Here is a 24,732-nt window from a genome sequence, read left to right as displayed (position 1 = left end):
GATGAGCTAATATAATAAACATGACAATCCTACCCAAATTAATTTACTTATTCAGTGCCATAACTATCAAACTACCAAAAAAACATTTTTTATAGAATTAGAAAAAATTATAACAAAGTTCATCTGGAAGAACAAAAGATCAAGAATATCAAAGGAACTAAAGAAAAAAATGTGAAGGATGGGGACCTAGGAGTACCAGATCTTAAACTGTACTACAAAGCAGTGATTATCAAAACAATATGGCACTGGCCAAGAGATAGAAGAAGGGTGGATCAGTGGAATAGACTAGGGGTAAATTACCTCAGTAAACTAGAACAATAACTCACTATTTGACATAACTGCTGTGAAAATTAGAAAACATTATGGGAAAATTAGTTTTAGATCAATATCTTACATCCTATACCAAGATAAATTCAATATGGGTAAGAGACCTAAATATGAAGAGGGAAATCACAAATAAATTAGGAGAACATAGAATAGTATACTTGTCAGATCTATGGGAAAGGAAGGAATTAATGACCAAGCAAGAGATAAAGAACATTACAAAATGTAAGATGAATAATTTTGATTATATAATATTAAAATTTACAACAAACAAACCAATGCAAACAAAATTAGAGGGGACACAACAAACTGGAAAAAAATGTATAACAAAATTCTCTGACAAAAGTCTTATTTCCCAAATATATAAGAAACCAAGTTAAATGTACAACAAATCAAGCCATTCCCCAAATGACAAGTGATCAAAGGATATGAATAGGCAGTTTTCAGATGAAGAAATCAAAACTATCAATAATCACATGAAAAAGTATTCTAAATCCCTAATTAGAAAAATGCAAATCAAAACAACTCTGAGGTACCACCTCACACCTAGCAGATTGACCAATATGAAAGTAAAGGAAAATAATAAATGTTGGAGGGGGTGTGGCAAAATTGGGACACTAATACACTGCTGGAGAAGTTGTGAATTAATCCAACCATTCTGGAAGGTATATGCCCAAAGGGCTTTAAAAGAATACATAGCCTTTTTTCCACTACTAGGTTTGTACCCCAAAGAGATAATAATGGAAAATGTTTGTACAAAAGTATTAATAGTTGGGGCTTTTTGTTGTGACAAAAAAAATGGAAAATGAGGGGGGTGGGTCTCAATTGGAGAATGGCTGAACAAATTGTGATATATGATGGTAATGGAATATTACTGTGCAATAAGAAACAATAAATTGCTTGATTTCCATAGGAGCAGGAAAGAACTCTACAACCTGATGCAGAGTAAAATAGCAGAACCAGGAGAAAATTGTACACAGAGACTGAAACATGGTGGGACAATCATATGTAATTGACTTTGCTACTGATAGCAATGCAATGATCCGGGACAAGCCTAAGGAACTTATGAAAAAGAATGCTATCCACATCAAGAAAAAGAACTGTGGGAGTAGAAATGCAGAAGGAAAACATTAGATTTTTCACTTGTTTATATGGGTATTGCATGTGGGGTTTTGGTTTTTAAAAGATTATTACAAAAATAAATAATATGGAAATAGGTATTGAATGATAATACATGTATAACCCAGTGGAATTGCTTATCAGCTCTAGAAGGGGGAGGGGAATATGGGAGGGAAAGACCATTAATTATATAACCATGGAAAAATGTAACCATGGAAAAATACTTAAAATTTTTTAAATAAAAAATAAATAATTTAAGGTAATCCAGCTATTTCAAATACATTTGTAGAAAAACAAAATTAAATTAAATTAAATTAACATTCCTTGTCCAAAGTCAAAATGTATAAAGTTATATCAGATTTCTTTCTTTCTTTGATATTTTTTTCTCAATTACAAGTAAGCAACACTTAGCTTTTCCAAATTCTCTCCTTCTCTCTCTCTCTCTCTCCCTCCCTCCCACCCACCCTTCCTGGAATCTTATATCTACTGGTACAGTAGATTTAATGAAGCATTTACATGCAGGATGGAAAAACATCAGCAATTCTGGAAACCAAAACTCAAATCTGCTCTACAAGATTAGTCAAAGTGACTTCCTCTTTCCTTAAAAAAGATAATGTAGACCTAAATAATTAATCAAAAGATGCCCTCAGATTTAAGAATGCTAAGAATGAACCTTAATCAGTGTTTCCCAATAAGTTGAAAAGCTGTAGTAAAAGAAGTCAGCAAGGCTTTGAAATGTCTGGGGTTTTGTTCCATGTGTTTGTCAAGTCAAAGAAAAGATCCACACTTGACTGAAATCATTTTCTCAAAGATTATGAATGAGCTGTTATTGCCTGTTTTACTGCTAAAATCTAAGTTTTTCCTTAGTTTTAATTTTCCTCAACATTTCTGAAGCTTTTGACCCTGATCATCACTCCCTCTCTTCCTACCTATCAAATTGCCCTTTCTCAGCCTCTTACTGGCATCCATATCAGACGCATTTATGTGTGAATGTTCTCCACAAAAATTTATTATAAGCCCTCTTCTCTTCTATTTTCTCTTCCTCACTGACTTTATCCACTCCCATCTGATCCTATTACTAGTCCTAATCTCTCTTCTGGATTCTCATGCCACGTCTGTAAAACTCTTTTGGACAAATCCACCTAAATGTCCTTCTGTTTACTTCAAATTCAGCAAGTTCAAAATTAAACCAGTTCTTGACTCTTCTAAAAATTAGTTCAATGTTTAAAAAAAACCACAGCAATTAATGTTAAATTAATAAGGTTCTTTTTTTTTTATCCTTTCCTTCTGTCTTAGAATTGAAACTATGTGTTGGTTCCTAGGTAGAAGAGTTATAAAGGCTCCATAATAGGGATTAAGTGACTTGCCCAGAGTCACATGGCTAGGAAGTGTCTGAGGCCAAATCTGAATCTAGGACCTCCTATTTCTAGGCCTGGCTCTCAAATCTCTAAGCCACTTCGCCCTTGATAAGGTTCTTTAAAAAAGAAGTTCAAATAGAAAATTGCATTATGTCAGAAACACTGCTTAAAAGTGGTCATCCAGTTCTACCTAAAGACTTCAAATATTACAAATATTTAGCCAGCCCATTCCACTTGTAAATCATCCTAATTGTTAAGAAGTTTCTCTTTACATCAAGCAGAAACATACCTTTCTGTCACTCCTAATCTCTTCTTTGAATACTTGCCTTCTGGGGCCAAACTGTCTACAAGAGAGTTCTTAAAAAACCCTAAGAGGGCAAACACATTCCCTCTCATCTCTCCCTATCACTAGACATCTGGATTGTCCCCAAACTTTACATCACCCTAGTCATCCTTCACTTTGTCCATTTTCTGCCTATTAAGTTCAAAGACCTGAACAAAATATTCCATATATGAGCAGGGTAGTTGACAACAGAAAATGTCCCTGTCTTTGTCTATTTCAAGCATCTAAAACCATTCCTGTTCTTACTCCCATGTTGTACTGTTGACTCATCCTGAGCCTCCATCCTAATTCAAGCCTTTATCACTTCCCTTATCTTCTACTTAACTAGTAATCTTATTAGTCTAGCTTCTCCCCTCTTCCACATCTTCCACGTGGCTTACAGATTGATAGTGACAGAACACTGATATTAACTATAAAATTGCTATACAAAAAATTTCTATGTATTCCTCTTGTCTTTATGATGCGTTACAAAATCTTCAGCCTACTCTACAACAGAGTTCTGGTATATTTTTCCAGTGACTTATAATTATTCTCTTTCATGCAATCTCCTTTCTAGACAAGATTGATCTACTTGAGGAACAGCTGGGTGGCTCAATGGATTGAGAGCCAGGCCTAGAGATGGGAGGTCCTAGGTTCATATCTGACATCAAACACTTCCTAGCTATGTGACCCTGGGCAAGTCACTTAATCCCTATTGCCTAGCCCTTACTGCTCTTCTGCCTTGGATCCAATACACGTTTTGTTTTGTTTTTTAATGGTCTACTTGAAAGATATTTTTCTTCATTTTAGTGAATATATATATATATATGTATATATTTTTATATATACACATTTTATGTGCAAATTATATATGCACATTTTATGTGCAAAACTCTGTACTAGAACATGGGGAAACAAAGACAAAAATTAACCCCTGTCTCCCAAGGAACTTACATTATATTAAGGGGAAACAATATGTACAAAAATAGATAAAAACAAAGTAATTTCAAAAAAGCTAACAAATGACAGTGAATCAGGAAAGACCTACAGGAGGTGGCTCTTGAATTATGTTTTAAAGGAAGTTGGGAATTCTATAACATAGAGGTGACTGGAGGGTGCCTTTAAGATATGAGATTTGACCGCCTGTGCAAAAGCAGGAAGATGAAGAATGGAATGTCATGGTGAATATCAAGTGGGTCAGTCTGACTGGGAGAAAGGAAAGGGAAGGAAGAGTGTTTATTTATACAGCATATGACAGAAACACAAATACAATACTCACAACTCTCAGAGGTAGGAAATATTATTATCTCCATATTACAGTTGAGGAAATGAGGGAACAAAAATCAAGTGACTTGCACAGAGTCAAACTAGTAACCCAAATTTTCCTGCTGCCACCTGCCTCTAGACTAGACAGAAGACTTACATGAAGGGGAGTAATACAGAATTGGCTGGAAAAGTATATCAGACTATAGAAATTGTGAAGTTGAGTTTGGAATGAGAGGATTTGGAAGAAAATATGTACTCCATTTTAAACATATTGAGTTTAGATATTTGAAAATAAAATAAATTTATAAATTATTCTGAGTTTTTTTTTGCAAAAAGCACAATGAACATTTTAATATTTTCTTCCAACTACATATAAAAATAATTTTAACAAGTATTTTTTTTTGTCTTTAGTTCTCTCCCTACCTTCCATCCTTCCTACCCTTCCATCTCACTGAGATGGTAAGCCATCTGATACAGATTTTATAAAGCACAGTAAACATTAAATTGGCTAATTATAACTAACAGAAAAGCTGACAGGATAAGGATCTGGGCCAGTGATGTTTTGCAAATAAAGTGCTAAGATATTTAAGTGCACATATAACAGCAAGCTTGTTGCTAAATATTCCTTTACATTATTGATTGGTCAATAAAAGTTTTATGTCAAAGACAGAATGCATCATTTACAAAATGCTGAACTCTGAGAATTGTAGGAAATACATCACACTACAATGTATTTTCTAAAATGACTCAACTAGATGAATATTTTTAGATTAAAAAGAACTTCCATTTACCTATACTTTAAATAATTGTCCACAAAGAAAAAAATGAAAGTGAAAATAATAATTTGATTTTATGATGTCTTTAAAGTCAAATTATATAAGAGATGTTTATCCCAAATCCAGAGCCATGATTAGGACAGAGCAACTTTGTTTCAGGGCACTAAAATCTAAGGGCATACTTTCTTGAGTAAAACAGTTTCCTGCCACATACCATGATATATCAAAACCTCAAAAAATTCTACTTCGCCCCCACCAACACTACAGTAATCTTCTGCACCTCTTCATGGAGGTTTTGAGTTTCAGTGTCTAGAGACAGTTGGAACCAAATTCTCCTGAAAGAAAGCCATGTTACTAAGACTGAAAAGTATGAATTTCTCTCCCAAATGAATTTACCCCAAGTATTAGGACTCCATATAATGTCTCTCTGTATGTTATAATATCAGTTATTTTCTACATACCAATTTTATATCATGTATATGGCTAGCACCTAGGCCTGAGATACTAAATCAAGAGATCTTTAAATCTTACCTAGTAGATTTCTATTTCAGTTATCACTACTGTGCTTCTCCACTCCCTGATTCCTCAATGTACCAGTATTTACAGAAGAGGTCAGAGTCTCAATCAGGGATTTTGCTCTAAGCACACATTCCCAATCCAACTTCATTGCATTTTATCAAAAATTTCTGAACACACACACACACACACACACACACACACACACACACACACACACACACACACACACATGCTCAAAGCACCCAACAAAAACCTTCCCCAAAAATTTCAAGATTTTGAAGTTCTAGGAAGTGGATTCCAAATTTTGGAATCTATTTCTTAGGTACACTACCCCTACTTAGATCTGACTCTCAAAATATTTATTGTTTCATTTCTGACTAGATATTTAATTTCTTCTATGACTGTGTTTGGCATTAGTTATTAATTGACTTAATAATGATTTAACCAACAATATTCACTCACTAGGCAGAGCTCTACATTGTCCATGAGTGTTATAGCAGGCACCTTCCTACAATCTTAAAAAAATAAAAATTAAATGTCATTGTAAATAAAACATTCATTTAAGGTTCGCATTAATGATAAATCCTAGAAGTAATAAAGATACTCAAATTCAAGCACTCCAGTGCTTCTTCCTGCTCTAGAGATGACCCTGGATTTTCAAAGGCTATAGCCAGGGAACAACAAGCCCTAAAAGATACTATTAAGCCAGGACAATAAGATATGCATGATATATAGAAATACATATCATAGGGACTTCCAGATAAGCATGGCAGCAGTCTAAACACAGGTCACTTCCTCTCCCCAGCACACACCGACAAAGACTACCTCAAAAGATCTTAAAAATCATTTTCAGAAAAATGGAGGAATGGTACAATAGGGCACAGCATTGAAGGTACATGGGATTGGGGCTTTTCCAATCTATAAGAGGGTGAAAAAGCTTCCACCCAAATGCAAACCCATCAACCCTCCCCCACCACACATATGGAGCCAGAGCCAGAGCCAGCACATGCCAAAATGAGCGAGCAAAAGGCATCTCTGGAGTGAGCAGGGGGTACCTCTAGGTCCTCGGGAGCTGACTGGGCCTGCCGGGGACTTACCCCCGAAAGCAGCTAGGCAAGAAACTCCACCTCGTGAGGGAGCACTGACCTTGGGTGCTCGGAGCCAGTGAGCCCACCAGAACAAGGGAGTGAGCAAGGAGCACCTCTGGAGTGAGTAAGGGGCACTTCTGGGTCCTTGGGAGCTGCCTGGGACCATCGGGGACTTACCCCTCAAAGCAACTAGAACAGAAACCCAGGCAGGCAGGAGAGCCCAGACCTTGAGCTCCCCTTGGAAGGTAACACAGAGAAGAGCTGCAAAAGACTGTGGAGATTTGAGAGCTTGCCTCAGGAAAAATCCTTGCTCCTTAACTCCATACACAGAGAACCTACCCAGCTCACTCTGATTTCTGACTAAAGAGAGAAGGAAAAACATCCAGGAAAATGGCTAATTGTGCACAGGAACCTCAAAATCTTTCAAAAAAACAAAAACAAAAAAAGGGAGTCACCCTCGAGAATTTTTATGGAGGAAAAACTCAGGCTACAGAGAAAATACTGGACAAAATTCAAACAAAGGCAAAACCTAAAAAAAATGGAAATTGTCCACAAGCCCTGGAAGAATTTCAATTGGAGCTTATCAAAAAGATGGAAGCCTTCTCGTTAGAGAAGTGGGAAATGGTTCAAAAAAAATGAAGAAATAATAGCTGAATACCAAAAGGTTAAAACAGAAAACCAAAAGATTCTAGAAAACCAGGCCTTAAGGACCAGAATTGAGTAACTGGAAACCAATGATTTTGCAAAACAGCCAAGAATTAATAAAGCAAAGTCAAAAGACTGACAAAATAGAAGAAAACATAAAATATCTCACTGACAAGGTGACAGATCAGGAAAACAGAGGAAGGAGAAACAATTTGAGAATCATCGGTCTACCTGAAAAGCCAGAAATAAACAGAAACTTGACACCATACTACAAGAGATCATCCAAGAAAACAGCCCTGAAGTTCTTGAACAAGGGGGCAAAATAGACAATGAAAGAGTTCATAGAATACCCCCTACACTAAACCCCCAAAAAACAACTCCCAGAAATGTAATTGCCAAATTCCAAAGCTTCCAAGCAAAAGAAAAAATCTTACAAGAAGCCAGAAAAATACAATTTAGATATAAAGGAACACCAATCAGGGTCACACAGGACCTAGCAATTTCCACTCTGAACGACCTTAAAGCATGGAACATAATATTCAGAAAAGCAAGAGAGCTGGGTCTTCAAACAAGAATCAGCTATCCATCAAAACTGACTATATACTTCCAGGGGAAAGTATGGTCATTCAACAAAATAGAAGATTTCCAAGTATTTGTAAGGAAAAGACCAGAACAAAGTGGAAAGTTTGATATACAAAAACAAAGATCAAGAGAAACATGAAAAGGTAAATATGAAAAAGAGGGAGATGGAGAAAAATGTCTTTTTTTTTATTCAAACTCTCTTCTTTAAGGGTTACAATTAGATCAAATTATATATAAATATATATATATTAATATATGGGGAAAATGTTATTTGTAATTCTCAAAAAATGTTTTCATAAATATAATAAATATAAGAATCATTGATAGAAAAAGATTGGGACATTAAAGGCTATAAAAAGGTATGCAAAAAAAAAGGGTGGGGGAATCGATGATGGTACCAAGAGATACTTGAAGAAATAAAATAAATAGAATAATCTTTGTCACACAAAGATACACATGGGAAGGCGAGGGGAAGAATACTCTTATAAGTAGGAGAAGAAGAGAGTGCTAATAAGTAATGCTAGAACATTACTCTCAGTGAAATCAATTCTGAGAGGGAAGAGCATCTAGATCCATTGGAATCTTGAAGTCTATCATATCCTACAGGGTAAGGAAGAAGGGAAAATTAAGGGGCGTATGGAGGAGACAGTTCAATAAAAGGGAGGGAAGGGGGGGGATTAATAGACCCTAAAAAAAAAACAAGAAGGGAACAAAAAGGGAGGGACCAGAAAGGGAAGCATATCAAGGGAGGGTATTAGGGGGACTGACTAAAAGTAAACCACTGATCTAAAAGGAAATAGAAAAAGAAGAAAGGTCAGAACTAGGAGAGGATATCAAAATGCTAGGGAAACGTAATTGGGATGAACTCTCCCATAAAACATAGATGAATAGGAGAGTAGATTAGAATCCAGAATCCTACCATATGTTGTCTACAAGAAACACACATGAGGTGAGTAGATACCCACGAGGTCATAATTAAAGGGTAGAGTAAGACCTATTAGGCCTCAACTGACAGAAAGAAGGCAGGAGTCACAATCATGAAATCTGACAAAGCCAAAGTAAAAATAGACCTGATTAAAAGGGATACGGAAGGTATACATCCTGATAAAAGGGAGTATAGATAATGAGGAAATATCACTAATCAACACATATGCACCAAATGGTATAGCACCCAAATTTCTAATGGAGAAACTAGAAGAACTGAAGGAGGAAATAGATACCAGTGGGAGACCTGAACCTACCACCATCAAATTTGGATAAATCAAATCAAAAAATAAATAAGAGATAAAAGAGGTGAATGAAATCCTAGAAAAATTAGAGTTAATAGATATATGGAGAAAAATAAATAGGGACTAAAAGGAATACACCTTTTTCTAAGCAGCACATGGTACATTCACAAAGATTGACCATATACTAGGTCATAAAAACATGGCATACAAATGCAGAAAAGCAGAAATAATAAATGCAACCTTTTCAGATCATAAGACAATAAAAATAATGATCAGTAAGGGTACATGGAGAACCAAATCAAAAATTAATTGGAAATTAAATAATATGATTATCCAAAATTGGCTAGTTAGAGAACATATCATAGAAACAATTAATAATTTCATTGAAGAAAATTACAATGATGAGACATCCTTTCAAACTCTATGGGATGCAGCCAAAGCAGTACTCAGGGGAAAATTTATATCCTTGAGTTCATAGATTAACAAATTAGGGAGGGCAGAGGTCAATGAATTGGACATGTAAATCAAAAAACTTGAAAGCGAACAAATTAAAAACCCCCAGAAGAAAACCAAATTACAGATCCTAAAAATAAGGGGAGAAATTAATAAAATCAAAAGTGATAGAAGTATTGAACTAATAAATAAGACAAGAGGCTGGTATTTTCAAAAAACAAACAAAATAGACAAAGTATTGGTCCATCTAATAAAAAAGAAGAAAGAGGAAAACCAAATTAACAGTATCAGGGATGGAAAGTGAGAACTCAGCTCCAATGAAGAGGAAATTAAGGCAATCATTAAAAATTCTTTTGCCCAATATTGCCATATTTATATGGCAATAAATATGTCAATCTAGGTGGTATGGATGAATATTTACAAAAATATAAATTGCCTAGATTAACAGAAGAAGAAATAGAATTCTTAAATAGTCTCATATCAGAAAAAGAAATTGAACAGGACATCAAGGAACTCCCCAAGAAAAAATCCCCAGGGCCTGATGGATTCACAAGTGAATTCTATCAAATATTCAAGTAACAGCTAATCCCAATACTATACAAACTATTTGACATAATAAACAAAGAGGGAGTTCTACCAAATTCATTTTATGACACAAATATGGTACTGATCCCAAAGCCAGGCAGGCCAAAAATGGAGAAAGAAAACTATAGACCAATCTCCTTAATGAACACAGATGCAAAAATCTTAAAAAGGATACTAGCAAAAAAGACTCCAGCAAGTCATCACGAGGGTTATTCACTATGATCAGGTGGGATTTATACCAGGAATGCAAGGATGGTTCAATATCAGGAAAACCATCCACATAATTGACCATATCAACAAGCAAACCAACAAAAATCACATGATTATCACAATAGATGCAGAAAAACCTTTTGACAAAATACAACACTCATTCCTATTAAAAACACTAGAAAGTATAGGAATAGAAGGGTCTTTCCTAAAAATAATAAACAGTATCTATCCAAAACCATCAGCCAACATCATCTGCAATGGGGATAAACTAGATGCATTCCCAATAAAATCAAGAGTAAAACAAGGATGCCATTATCACCTTTATTATTCAACATTGTACTAGAAACACTAGTAGTAGCAATTAGAGAAAAAGAAATTGAGGGTATTAAAATTAGCAATGAGGAGATCAAACTATCACTCTTTGCAGATGACATGATGCTCTAGTTAAAGAATCCTAGAGAATCAACTAAAAAGCTAGTGGAAATAATCAACAACTTTATCAAAGTTGCAGGATACAAAATAAACCCACATAAGTCATCAGCATTTCTATATATCTCCAACACATCTCATCAGCAGAAATTAGAAAGAGAAATTCCATTCAAAATCACCTTAGACAATATAAAATACTTAGGAATCTATCTCCCGAGACAAACACAGGGACTTCATATGAACACAACTACAAAACATTTTCCACACAATTAAAACTAGATTTGAGCAATTGGAAAAACATTAACTGCTCATGGGTAGGATGAGATAACATAATAAAAATGACCATCCTACCCAAACTTATCTATCTACTTAGTGACATATCCATTGAACTTCCAAAAACCATAACAAAGTTCATTTGGAAGAACAAAAGATCAAGGATATCAGAGAAATAAAAATACAAAGGAAGATGGCCTTGCAGTCCCATATCTCAAACTATACTATAAAGCAGTGGTCATCAAAGCAATTTGGTACTGGCTAAGAGACAGAAGGGAGGATCAGTGGAATAGACTTGGGGAAAGTGACCTCAGCAAGACAGTCTATGACAAACCCAAAGGCCCCAGCTTTTGGGACAAAAATTCACTATTTGATCAAAACTGCTGGGAAAATTGGAAGACAGTGTGGGAGAGATTAGGTTTGGATCAACATCTCACACCCTACACCAAGACAAACTCAGAAAGACTTTAACATAAAGAAGAAAACAATAAGTAAATTGTGTGAACACAGAATTGTATACATGTCAGACCTTAGGGAAGGGAAAGATTTTAAAACCAAGCAAAACTTAGAAAGAGTCACAAAATGTAAAATAAATAATTTTGACTACATCAAATTTAAAAGATTTTGTACAAACAAAACCAATGTAACTAAAATCAGAAGGGAAGCAACAAATTGGGAAACAATCTTCATAACAAAAATCTCTGACAAAGGTTTAATTACTCAAATTAACAAAGAGCTAAACCAGTTGTACAAAAAATCAAGCCATTCTCCAATTGAAAAATGGGCAAGGGACATGAATAGGCGATTTTCAGTTAAAGAAATCAAAACTATTAATAAGCACATGAAAAAGTGTTCTAAATCTCTGATAATCAGAGAGATACAAATCAAAACAACTCTGAGGTACCACCTCACAACTAGCAGATTGGCTAACATGACAGCTATGGAAAGTAATGAATGTTGGAGAGGATGTTGCAAAGTGGGGACACTAATTCATTGTTGGTGAAGTTGTGAATTGAACCAACCATTCTGGAAGGCAGTTGGGACCTAGGCCCAAAGGGTGCTAAAAGACTGTCTGCCCTTTGATCCAGCCATAGCACTGCTGGGTCTGTACCCCAAAAAGATAATAAGGAAAAAGACTTGTACAAGAACTTGTACATAGCTGCATTTTGTGGTGGCAAAAAAATTGGAAAATGAGGGGATGCCCTTCAACTGGGGAATGGCTGAACAAATTGTGGTATATGTTGGTGATGGAATACTATTGTGCTAAAAGGAATAATAAAATGGAGGAATTCCATGGGGACTGGAACAACCTCCAGGAAGTAATGCAGAGCAAAGGAACAGTACAAGGAGAACATTTTACACAGAGACTGATACACTGTGGTACATTCAAATGTAATGGACTTCTCCATTAATGTCAATGCAATGTCCTGTTATAGTTAAAATAGTTGATTGTCATAAACTGTAATAATTAAAATGGTTGGAGGCCTTAAACTGTAGTAATTAAAATAGTAGATGATATAAATTGTAGTAGATATAAGAGTGGATGAGTAAGTTGTGACCGCAGGAAATATGTTTTCACTACAGTGTTTTGTTTTTAAATCAAATATAAGGTGGTCGCCAGGGAATATATTCCCAATTATTAATATATATACCCAAGTCAGCTGGGTTTTATAGCGATTTTAATTAATACAAATGAGGAATTAAAGAAAAGGAGAGAAAGAGAGAAAAAGGGGAATAATGAGAAAAGGATAGGCCAGCCCACGGCAGCCCTGGCCAACCCAGGCCTAAGCCTTAAGAGAAAAGATCACTCAGTCCTTAATCACTCACCACAAGATCTGTCCAAGCAAGGAATCTAGTGACACCAGGCCAGCTCCATCTCAGCTGCCTTCACCAGCTCAATCCTGAATCTGAAATGTCCCCGAGAGAGTCTTGAGAGAGACCCTTCAAGGCAGCCTTTCCCAGCTGACTGTTTTTTCTCAACAGCCTCCTTAGAGACTGTTTTTTCAAGAGACTGGTTCTGTCCTTATATAGGGAATTTTCTCCTATGTCACCTCCCCTAAGTTCTTCCATCTACCAATCACAGTAGACATTTTTCAAAGGACAGACCATTCTTAGTCCACACCTAAGAAGATGTGGATTTTTGAGTAATTCACACCAGAAAGCTCTAAGTTTCTCAGCTCTTTGTTCCTTGTAAATTCACAAGTTGTCTGACCTTTATAGGTACTTAGCACCCTTTTGTCCCAATTATTCAATAAGCCCAAAATAGGCATAGCTTAAGAATTTTTTTGTCTTACTATAAGTATGGGTTTAAGTACTTTTCGTTGTTCAGCAAAGAGTTTACAACTTTATCTTCCCCTAGGGCATGCTTAAGTATGGTGAAGTAGAGTTCTCACATTCCTGATCAAGTACCTTCACTGCCCAAATGGGGAATGTTCTTAATCCAATCTTATGAAGTAGGGTCTGGGAATTTTTAAGGTTCACAATCCCCCCTGATGATCATTGGGAGACTAGTCTCCCCATTGATCATTTAACATAATCATCTTGTAGTCCTAAACACTTCTAATTACAGATGTATACAATATTCAATTTCTAAGAGGAAATTACGATAGGGAGGAATAGAAAAGAGAGAAAGAAAAACCAATGTTTTGCTAGGCACATTGACAAAAATCCAAATTAGGGGGCAGTCCCCTTTTGGCATAAGAGTATACATTCAAATAAATGTTCAATCAAACTTCAGTTCAATCAATTATATCCAAAGTTCATTCTTGATCTTCTTGATGAAGTGTAGGTTTTCTGCACCTTTCTGCAACAATTCATTCTCTGGATTTAGTAGTTATCAAGATTCTTCCTTGAAGATATTTTCTCAAACAAAATTCAAAATCTTGGATTTTATATATAAAAATACAATCTCAAACAAAAAATTCAAAAATTCTTGGATTTTAAATTAAAATACAATCCCCCCTGAAGTAAGTATTAAAAAACATCCAGTTCAGCTCAGGATGCAATGTTGAGTTATGGGGGTGTATGAGTCAATTATGAAAAGAAGAGAAAAATAATCAAAAACATAAGGAGAAAAAATTCAAAATAGGCCCGTGTATAGGTCCAATTTAAAGTAGTTTCTATCCCACAAGTCTGTAGGACAGAATGCAGTAATATTTCACTTAGCCATTTGTAGCCAAGACTACAGGAAGTTGTCATAATATAAGAAGGAAAAAAATCAGAATTCTGTTTTGATGAGTAAGTGTCATTCCCTCTTCTGACCTTTTTGTCATTCTCAGGGATATAGGGAGCCAGCATGATAGTCAACCTTTGTACTTGTATGAGTACTTCACAAAGAGTGTAGATACAAGGAAGTCCTACGACTTAACATATGTCAAGTGTCGCAACCTCGAGTCTCACATTAGTATTTCATGTGTGCTCTTTTTGGCACTATTCAGGTTAAGTCTGTGCTCCTTGTTTTTTATCCCTTTTTCTGGAATCATACATTAACATTAACCACAGTCTCATAATATTTTATCAATAAATGGCAGGTTCCCATAGTTTAAAGCTTTTTGGTAAGCATTAACATTATAGCAAGAATATATATATTAAACTTCTATTACTGCAGAAAAATATTAATTATGTGTACCTTTTGTACAATAAATGAGAAAAAATCAAATATTCTGATCAAAAAATAAAAGATAAGCAATAATAAAAATAAGGAAAGAATCAGTAATTTGATGTGTCCTTGAAAAAACAGTATCCACTTGTCTATGGATTATTACCTCCAATTCATGTGATAAGATACAGTCAATCAGTCTCGACAGAAGATGCTTTCTTCACATGTGAGCAATGAATCCAAGAGTCCTTTTCTACAATCTTTATAGATGTTGGAGTAGTTAATAATATTTGGAATGGTCCTTCCCATGAAGGCTGAGTTGCTCCAGTTTGCTTGAAATTCTTAATATAAACTTTATCTCCTGGATTCAGGTCATGAAGAGAAAAATCTAGTGGTCTGGCTTGTACTGCAGCTCCGGATTCATGGAGTTCACGTAGTTTGTGCTGTAACTCCTGTATATAGGAAGCAATAGTAATATCTCCCTCTAATAGTGATGTATATGCAGGGGAAAAAGGTTTAGCCTGTATAGGCGGATGTCCAAAAAGCATCTCAAATGGTGAGATGTATAGGTCTCCTCTAGGCCTGCTTCTAAGATAAAATAGGGCCAGAGGGAGAATTTCAGGCCATTTTAAATTTGCCTCAGTGCATAATTTTCCAATCATAGTTTTAAGTTCTTTGCTCATCCTTTCCTACTATTTGGAGTAGAGACAAAACTGAAAAAGGTTAATTAATATCAACAAAATCAATAGAGTCTAAGAATAATCACCTTCATTATATTTGGGAAGCTCCTTGGGCACCCTCCTGAAGGGCACCTCTCTGAGGGTCATTAGCACCTTGAGTATTTTTTGGACGAGCACCATTTCTTATATATTGTTGTTGAGTATTATCATTTTCTTCATTTAGAGCATTGTCATTTTCCCAATTCCTATTTCTATAATTCTGGTTTCTAAAGTTCTTATTTCTATATTCATTATAGTAATTTCTAAAATTCTGGTTTCTATGACCATTATCATCATTTCTATAGTTGTTATTTCTAAAATTGTTATTAAACTGTGTATTTCTTCCAATCATCTTAAGAAAGGTTCTACATTCCATCATTTTGTGGCCCTTCTTCTCACAGAAGTGGCAAGTTACTGATTTATTTGTGAATTCCCGCAAAGGGGCTATAGTCTCTCCCTTATTTTTCAATTGTCTGTTTAACATTTCAATTTCTTTCTTTAAATCTTTCACTGATCTCTCTCTTAAGAATCAGGTCTAGGCCATGTTGGCTTAAGGCCCTTCATACTTATTCCTTTCCTACTCTTTTAGTGGCCACAATTTAAGTCTTTCACTATTTTAATCACTACAGTTTATGACCTCAACCATTTTAATTATCACAGTTTATGGCTGACCACGAAGTTGGTGAGAAAACCCTCAAAAAGTTTCTGGGAAATCTCTTTCTTTTCTCTCTCTCTCTCTTTATTACTTGCTCTATCAGTCAGTTTTGCTTTCTTTTTTAACTTGGCTTCAAAATTACAGCTTCAAGAACGGGCGAGTAAAAAACCTTTTTGATTCTCCTTAAATTAAGCTGTTTTAGATCTTAACAACAGGGCCCTAAGGTCCTGGCTAGCAACTGCCTAAATTAGGACAAGAAAAACCTGGGAAAGATTTTTGACCTTGTCCTGCTTCCCACGTGTTTACTTTAGAAATATGGAGTTACAGACAGTTCAGAACTTAGTTAACAACTGGCATTTCAGTAAAAACTTTGTTCTTTTCTTAGTACAAGCATTGGTCTACAACTTACTTAACAGCTGGCTTATCAGCCCCATGACCAATCTTATAAATACAAAATTCCTTGTCTCTCTGAAAGGGCTCATCCCATGGAACTTATGGCAAAATTTAATCAACATACTACTTTCCCTTGAGTTTTTGATTGCTGTAATTGTAATATTGTATTTCCTTGAAGAACTCATTTCTCAGTCAAACCAACAAATTGCTCCCTCTAATATCCAACAAATTGTAGAACTAAATACTCGGCAGGAGCTTATAGAGGAGCGTATGGAGGGACATCATGGGGAGACCGTAACTTTTATGAGAAGCATTAAAAGAGAGTTAAGAACATTATCAGAAACTTTGGACACAGCTCCCCCTGCCCCATCGGCCTCAGAAAACCCACCCACTCCTCCCACTACTCATGCTTCCGACCCCACACCCTCAACTCTAAGTTCACACCCCACCCATGCTTCCGACCCTACACAGTCAACTCTAAGTTCACACCCTACCCATACTTCTGATCTTAATGCCTCCACTTCACACCTTACTGATTCCTCCAATCCTAATACCTCTGTATCCTTTCACACTTCTTCCTTGGCTCCTCCTTCCCACCGTGCTCAATTCAATTCTCATACCCTTCCTACCTCTGATTTTTTCTGGCACTATGGAACAACAACAAACCCTCTCCCTTAGTGTGCCCAACTCTTCTATTTCTCATACTTACCCAACTGAGAATGGAGCAAGCAGCCTAGAAACAGGAGTACCAAATAATTCAGATAGCTTATTTCCTTTAAGGGAAGTACCCACTTTTAATAAAAATGGAAACTTGGTATCTGTAAGACATCATACACCTTTTAGCCCTCGGGATTTAAAAAAATTGAAGGAAGATATGCCATCATTTGAGGACGAACCAATATTAATTATAAAAAAATTAGAGAACATATTCAGAACTTTTGACCCCACTTGGTTGGATGTTGAGAATTTATTAGAAGCCTTATTGACAAAGAGAGAGAAAAATAATATCGTCTCTCTGGCTAATCAAAAGCGAGGTAAAAAAGGAAGTTATTGGCCAACTGAAGATCCACATTGGAACCCAAATGTTGAACTAGATCACACAAAACTAAACCAGGCCAGAGAAGCATTATTGACAACCATGAGAGCTTGCCCTGATAGACCTGAAAAATGGTCAAAATTTGAAAGAATTGGACAACATATTGATGAAACACCCTCCCAGTTTATGGACAGACCTATTGACGTAGGGAATACAGACCTTGATTTATCCAGAGAAAGAGACATTAGACAAATACATAGGCAATTCATTGCGAATTGTTGTTCAGTGGTAAGAGACTACTTTAAAACTAGCTGTCCTAATTGGGACTCTATGGACCTCGAAGAACTGAGAAGAGTAGCAACCTATGTTTATAAAGGTCGTGTAAAAAGACCTGAGAAAGACGATACATCAGTGGAAGATTTAATTCACACCAGGAAAGCTCTGAGTAAGTTTCTCAGCTCTTTGTTCCTTGTAAATTCACAAGTTGTCTGACCTTTATAGGTACTTAGCACCCTTTTGTCCCAATTATTCAATAAACCCAAAATAGGCATAGCTTAAGAATTTTTTTTGTCTTACTATAAGTATGGGTTTAAGTACTTTTCATTGTTCAGCAAAGAGTTTACAACTTTATCTTCCTCTAGGGCATGCTTAAGTATGGTGAAGTAGAGTTCTCACATTCCTGATCAAGTACCTTCACTGCCCAAATGGGGAATGGTCTTAATCCAATCTTATGAAGTAGGGTCTGGGAATTTTTAAGGTTCACAGTCCCTGAACAATCTTCAGGGACCTATGGGAAAAAACACTATCCACATGCAGAGAAAAAAACTGTGGGAGTAAAAACACTGAGGAAAGGCAACTGCTTGACTACAGGGACAGAGGGGATATGATTGGGGATGTAGACTCTAAATGAACATCCTAGTGCAAATATTAACAACATGTGTAAATCTTGAAATTTCTCAGACTTGTGAATGTTAAAAATTTTTCCATCGGGGAATTCTCAATTGGAACAATTCCCTACTGGGAACATTCCACATTTGGATGTGAGACCTCTACTTGGATCAGAAATGGGAGGACCTCTACTCCACCTGTACTTAGGACTGATTTAGGGGAAAAAATTCCTTGCTAAACAATGAGGGTACTTGGGCCCATACTTATAGTGAGGCAAAAAGTTCTTTAAGCCATGCCTATTTTTAGAATTAATACAATGGGGTGCTAAGTTCCTATTAAAGGTCAGGCAACTTGTAAACTTGCCAGGAGCAAAGAGATGAAAACTTATTCAGAAGTTTTTTCTGGTACAAACTTACTAAAGGGATTAGTCAACCCAGCAGTGTTTTTAGAATGGGCTGTCCTTTGGAAAACGTCTACTGTGGTTGGTAGATGTAAGGACTTAGGGGAGGTGACATAGGCAAAAAAACCCTGTATAAGAAAGAGATTCTCTTGAGAAAAAAAGCTCTTATGAGGATCGCTTGAGGAGAATCTCTTGAGAGAGGCTCTGGAGAAGGGAAGCTCTTGGAGGACAATCTCTAAGGAGGTCTCGCTGAAGCTCCTCTGAGGGGACTCTGTCCCTCTGGAGACTCTTGAGAGAGGCCCTTTGAAACAGTCTCTGGCTGGAAGGCTCTTTGAGGAGGACTCTGGCTGGAACTCTCTCTGAGGAGACTCTGTCACTAGAATCCTTGCTTAGACAGACCTTGTGGTGATTGATAAAAGACTGACTGACTGATCTCTCTCTCTTAAGACTCAGGTCTAGGCCATGTTGGCTTAAGGCCCTTCATACTTATTTCCTTTTTCTCTCTTTCTCTCTTTTCTTTAAGTACTCATTGTATTATTAATTAAATTCTCTATAAAACCCAGTTGACTTGGGTATATTCATAATTGGGAATATTTCCCTGGCGATCACCTTATATTTGATTTAAAACCAAGACACTGTAGTGAAAACATATTTCCAATGGTCACAATTTACTCACCCACTCTTATATCTATCACAATTTATATCTTCAACTCTTTTAACTCTTACAGTTTAAGGCTCCAAATATTTTAATTGTTACAGTTTATGGTGACCACGAAGGGACATTATTCAGATGTGGTAAAGGATTGACTCAGGTCAGTTTACTGGAAGTTTAGGTTCAAAAATGAAATTAAAAGATATTCATGTAATAGTTAACTAAAGGACATGTAATTAGTCACTTTGGGGAAGAGTTAGGGGGGCATACCATGGGAAATCCAACAACCATATTCAGGAAGGAAATCCCATTTAGGCTGTCAGTCAAGTATTAGGGCCCCACCAAGATCCTTGTGACTTTCTGTACTCTGTTACTTTCTGTCACACCTTTTAAGGAAAATCAGTCTAACCTATACAGGCAGGCCTAAGGCTATTGCTCATACCACGCCTACTTTTTGAGACAAGGTTATTAATTAAGGGTGGAGCCTTCCACCACTAAAATGGTTTTAGGGTAGTTATTAGACAACCATGGCCTTGGGGTATTTAGAAGCTTGGCAAAAGTAACATTAAAGGAAGAAAAACTAATAAAAAAAGATAGTAAAAACAAAACAATGTGATGGCTCCCTGAGTAATAAAAGTACATATTGGAAAACACTTAGGCTTTTTTACCTGTTTCAAAAGGATTAAGCTCCAGATCTAAACCAAATCTTTACAGTTCATAGTGGATTGCCTGATATTAAAATCAGGCCATAACTAGAAGTAGCAGCAGGAACAACATGGAAGACTATTATACCTCCTGTGCTGTCATACATGTTCACCCATGTTCATCATATTATCAGGATCATAGAGCCTTAGATCAATACAATTATCAACCCATACCATAATATGCACAAAGATCACCTTCCCCACCATCCAGAACCTCTCTCCCTGCATGGGGTGATGATGATATCAAATTTTCCCCCTATAAAAATATCTTATGAGAGACTGCCTGACCTTTTCCATAGAAGTTAGGGAGACAATGCCCTATCCTCATTGCCAAAAAGTGAACCATCTCTCAGCAATGTCACTCCTTTCTCCTCTAAGCTCTCTTTGTCTGAATAAAGCCTGATTATAGAGGAAAGATTTGAGGCAGGCTGACCTACTAAAAGGCTAATAGAGTAATCCAAGTATGAAGTGATGAGGAGAAAAGGGATTGTATATAAGAGATGTGCAAGAGAGAGATCAACCAATCTTAGGAACAGATCGGTTATGAGAATTAAAGAAAGTAAGGACAGAATGACTTCTAGGATTCAAACCTGAGAGACTAGGAGAATGGTGTTGCTCTCTACAATAATAGGTACAGCAGCCGCCAGCAACCACTGCACAAAAGAAATTCCTAGAGGGTGTAACTTGAGGAGGAGAAAGAAGCCAGGAGAAAGGGTTGATAAATCGAGAGACACAGACAGATTAATTGTAATAAGGGAAGGCGCTTGCCTCTTTAGTATCTTCCTTTATAGGGTATTCAGTGAAGGAAGATATGAATAACAAGGAATGCATGGAATAGGAGATTCCTAGATCGGAATAGAGATCAAGCATGAGGATAGAAATCAGAGTTACAGGGGAGAAGCTTCCAAGCAGGAGGAAACAAAGGGTAAGGTCTTTAGAGATCATAGTGGGGCTCCAGAGGAGCTAGCCAGATGGCAGAAAGCCAGAGTCAGAGAGAGAGGGAGGGGCAGCGCCTTTCTTGTCTTTTATTATGGCAATGACTGTGAGGTATGTTATACATATGTAAAGCATAGTGGATTTACATTGGCTTGACATGTCAACGACGTACAAGCTAGAGGCGTGGGTAAATTCAGCCCGTGCTTTCCAAACTCCCAGAACAAAGACTGCATGGCCTGCTCATAAATCATGCATTGGAATGCTGTTTGACCAGGCCAGAGCTAAGCCTTCTGTGGCTCAGGCCCAGAGATTCTTCTGGCCTCTGAGCTGTCTCATTAACTGCTCTGACCAATATCAATACATCAACCATATTTTCCAGATGTATATGCCTGGAATCCTACAATAGGGAAGGGAGACACAGAGGAGGGTTTAGGGGGAAAGAGATTGTTTCATTTTGGACATGTTGAGTTTTAAGATGTTTACTGAGCATATAGTTCAAATTGTTTGAAAAGCAGTAGAAAAATTAAGATTGGAGATCAGAAGAGAGATTGGGGAAATATAGGTAGATTTTGGGAATCTCAAAATACAGATGATGATTAAATACATGGGCACTGATGAGATTACCAGGTAAATTAGCACAGAAGAAAAGGCCCAGGATAGAACCCTGAGGGACACCTAAAGTTAGAGAACATGATGTGGAAACTGATGCAGCAAAAGAGAAAGAGAAGGAATAATCAGATAGGTAGGAGAACCAAGACAGAGTGGTGTCCTGAAACTCTAGGTTATATAGCTAATAAATGTCTGAGGTTAAATTTACAGCCAAGACTTCCTGATTTGGGGCTTAGGATTCTATTTATTGTGACACATAACTACTTCTAGGAAAAATAAGAAAAGGGAGAACACCAACAACTGAAGGCTTCAAAAAAGGAAAGGCTTCAAAGAGGAGGTGGCACCTGAGTTGAGGCAATGTAAGTCAGATTCTGAAAAGCAAAGATAGTAAGGGTAGACTACTTTTTTTAAGCATAGAAAATTCCCTGTGTAAATGCATGAAAGTGGGATGTAGAACGTAGAATTCAGGAAACAAGGAGCGAGTGTGAGCGGGTATGAAATAGTATAAAATAAGGCTAAAAATGTAGTTAGAAAAAAGGTATGGAGGACTATAAATGCAACATCTCTCCAATACACCCCCTTTTCTCCTCTGATAGTACCACCACTCTAGCACAGGCCTTCATCAACTAATACTTGGATTACTCTAATAGCCTACTAATAGGAGTCCCTCCCCACTATAATTAGCCTTCATTCAGCCAACAAAGTGATTTTCTGAAAGCATAAGCCCAATCATGTTATATGGACACACACCCCACCCACCCACCCCTTCCCCACCCCCCCACCCCCCACATACCCTCAGTAAACACCTGTGGCTTTCTATTGCCTTTAGGATCAAATACTTTTAAAACCTTCTTTGGCATCAAAGCCCTTATTAATCTTTCTAATCCTGGAATCACACTTTATCAGAGAACTAAAACAAAGCTATTTGAAGGGTTTTGAGGAGGTGAAACACATTTTTTATCTGTGCTTTAAGATTATCTTTACACATCATCTGTGTAAAAGATAAGTAGAAAAGGAAGAGCCTGGAAGAAGGGAATATATTATAGGGGAGAAGAGAGACTCATCTAGAGTTGTAACCACATGAGGACAAGTTCCAAAAATGTTATGGAGGTACAATCAACAAAACTTGGCAACTCAATGAACAGAAAATGAAGGGTGAAGGAGGTGTAATAGTCAAAGAAAACCAAAACTTGGGTGCATAGTGAAATAGTGGGGCCCTTGAGAAAATTAGGGAAATTTGAAAGAAAAGAAGATTGAAGATAGGAAAGAATAATGAGTTTTATTTTGAGTTTGAAATACACACAGGACACAAAGGTGGAGCTATTTAACAGACAATGTTATGAGTCTGGGGTTCAGGACATGTTCAACAGGATATTTTTCTAGCAAAGAAAATTGTGGAAAAGTAGTTAAATATAAGAAAAATCAGGAGTGAGAACCAGAAGCTCATTCTGACGCCCCGATATCCTTCAACCTTTCTTACTACATGCATCCTTTTACATCATGCCCCATATTATTCTCATTTATTCCAAACTCCAAGGAAAAGGAGTTAAATTTGCCAAGGAAAATTCCTCTATTTTAGTCCTTGATCACAATCCATTCCATTTCCTCCATTTCTTTTTAACAGCCTGCTGGACATCTGTAAGTGAGGAAAAAGAGACCATCAAAGAGGAGGAAAAAGTAAATTGGGGCAGATGCCACAGATAAGGCAGGGAGGATGAAAGGAAAGGCCAGGTAATGAGGTAATTTAGTAGTTAAATGATCATTTCTGACCTTGAAGAAAGCATTTTCAGCCCTCTTCTTGGTAAAAGAGCTAAGAAGTAAGTGAGTAGTTCATTAGGATATCCTCTAGCCAGGGGAAACTGTAGGTCTCTCTCAAAGATACTCTAATCTATGGAGGTACTGAAAAAAAAAAAGGCAGAGTTAATGTTAAATCTGTTCATGCATCTACTGCATACTTTAGAGGCTAGAGATTGGTCTTGGTTTCCTGAAGGTAAGGGAAGTTAAGAGTTAAATAAAAAATTCAGGTTATGAACAAATTTTGGCATATTGTTCTTTGCAGAAGCTCATGACTTTCTTTACAAGGTAGAGTTTCTCACAGACCCAGTTTCTCTCTCAACTTATTTTTCTTACTCCTTTGCTAACACAACTAGTTATAGGAAAGTATGAGGAAAAGTATCCCTCAGATATAATAGATATGGGACTTCTGGCATAAAATCAGAATTCTAGGAAGCCATCCTAGGAGTTTACCTCATCCTCAAACCAATATTGAAAACAGCATTCCTTCCACCACCATCTCTCCAGAACACAAGTAAGAGTTCGTTTTAAGTTTAACTCTTTTTCTCAAGAGTATTATAAAAGATGAAGGGATGTAACTACTGGGAAACTTTAAAAAATAATTTTGATGACAGACTTCTTTGGACCATTTTACAGATGGTGATACTTAGGCTGCAAAAAGGTGCCACGATTTGCCCAGGAATGCACAAAATGGTAAATGTCGCTACCAGGATTCGAATCAGGACTCCTAAATCCATCCCCTTTCCAGGACACAATGGAACTTCTAAATCACAACGACCAGCATTTTATCCTTGCAGATATCAAGAAACTAGGCTTTTTCTCCTGGTCAAGTTTATTTTATTTTATTATTCACTTATTTACCTTTAGTTTCTCTAAATCCAAAACCATCAGCCCAGTCTCTTCCTCAATCTCGTTAGGAGACCGCGGTGCCAGAAGGCAACAATTGAAGCCAATCAGGGATAAACTGCTACTCCTACTACCAATCTCCCGGGACCGCCCCGGCAGGACGCTTCACCTAGGTAGCCAATCCTGGCAGATAAAAATGAGCAACCTCTCGGAGAGAACACCTTTCCAGTCCCAAAGATTAAATTCCACTTCTCTAATTCACTGTCACAAATATCAAACGCACTACCCACTCTGCTACTCCAAAAAAGGAAATTGCTTAATTTT

General features: G+C 36.7%; 1 protein-coding gene across 7 annotated transcripts in view; it reads right to left on the bottom strand.

Moving 5' to 3' along the window:
* The window catches only part of LOC103103181 (uncharacterized), a 275,130-nt gene extending 250,548 nt beyond the window's left edge, over positions 1–24,582 (bottom strand). For 4 of the 7 annotated variants that reach the window (XM_007486577.3, XM_007486573.3, XM_007486581.3 and 1 more), the window contains exon 1: positions 24,424–24,582. The gene's annotated coding sequence lies outside the window, so the exon portion shown is untranslated. Of the gene's footprint in view, positions 1–23,538; positions 23,668–24,423 lie in introns of all 7 variants that reach the window. The other 3 variants (XM_056825021.1, XM_056825024.1, XM_007486575.3) reach the window with 2 other exon arrangements.
* Positions 24,583–24,732: the final 150 nt, after the last annotated feature.

This window comes from Monodelphis domestica, chromosome 3, assembly GCF_027887165.1.
Source record: "Monodelphis domestica isolate mMonDom1 chromosome 3, mMonDom1.pri, whole genome shotgun sequence".
NCBI classification, from domain to species: Eukaryota; Metazoa; Chordata; class Mammalia; order Didelphimorphia; family Didelphidae; genus Monodelphis; species Monodelphis domestica.
Note: the sequence above shows the minus strand (reverse complement) of the source record. Positions and strands in the feature narration are given on the sequence as shown.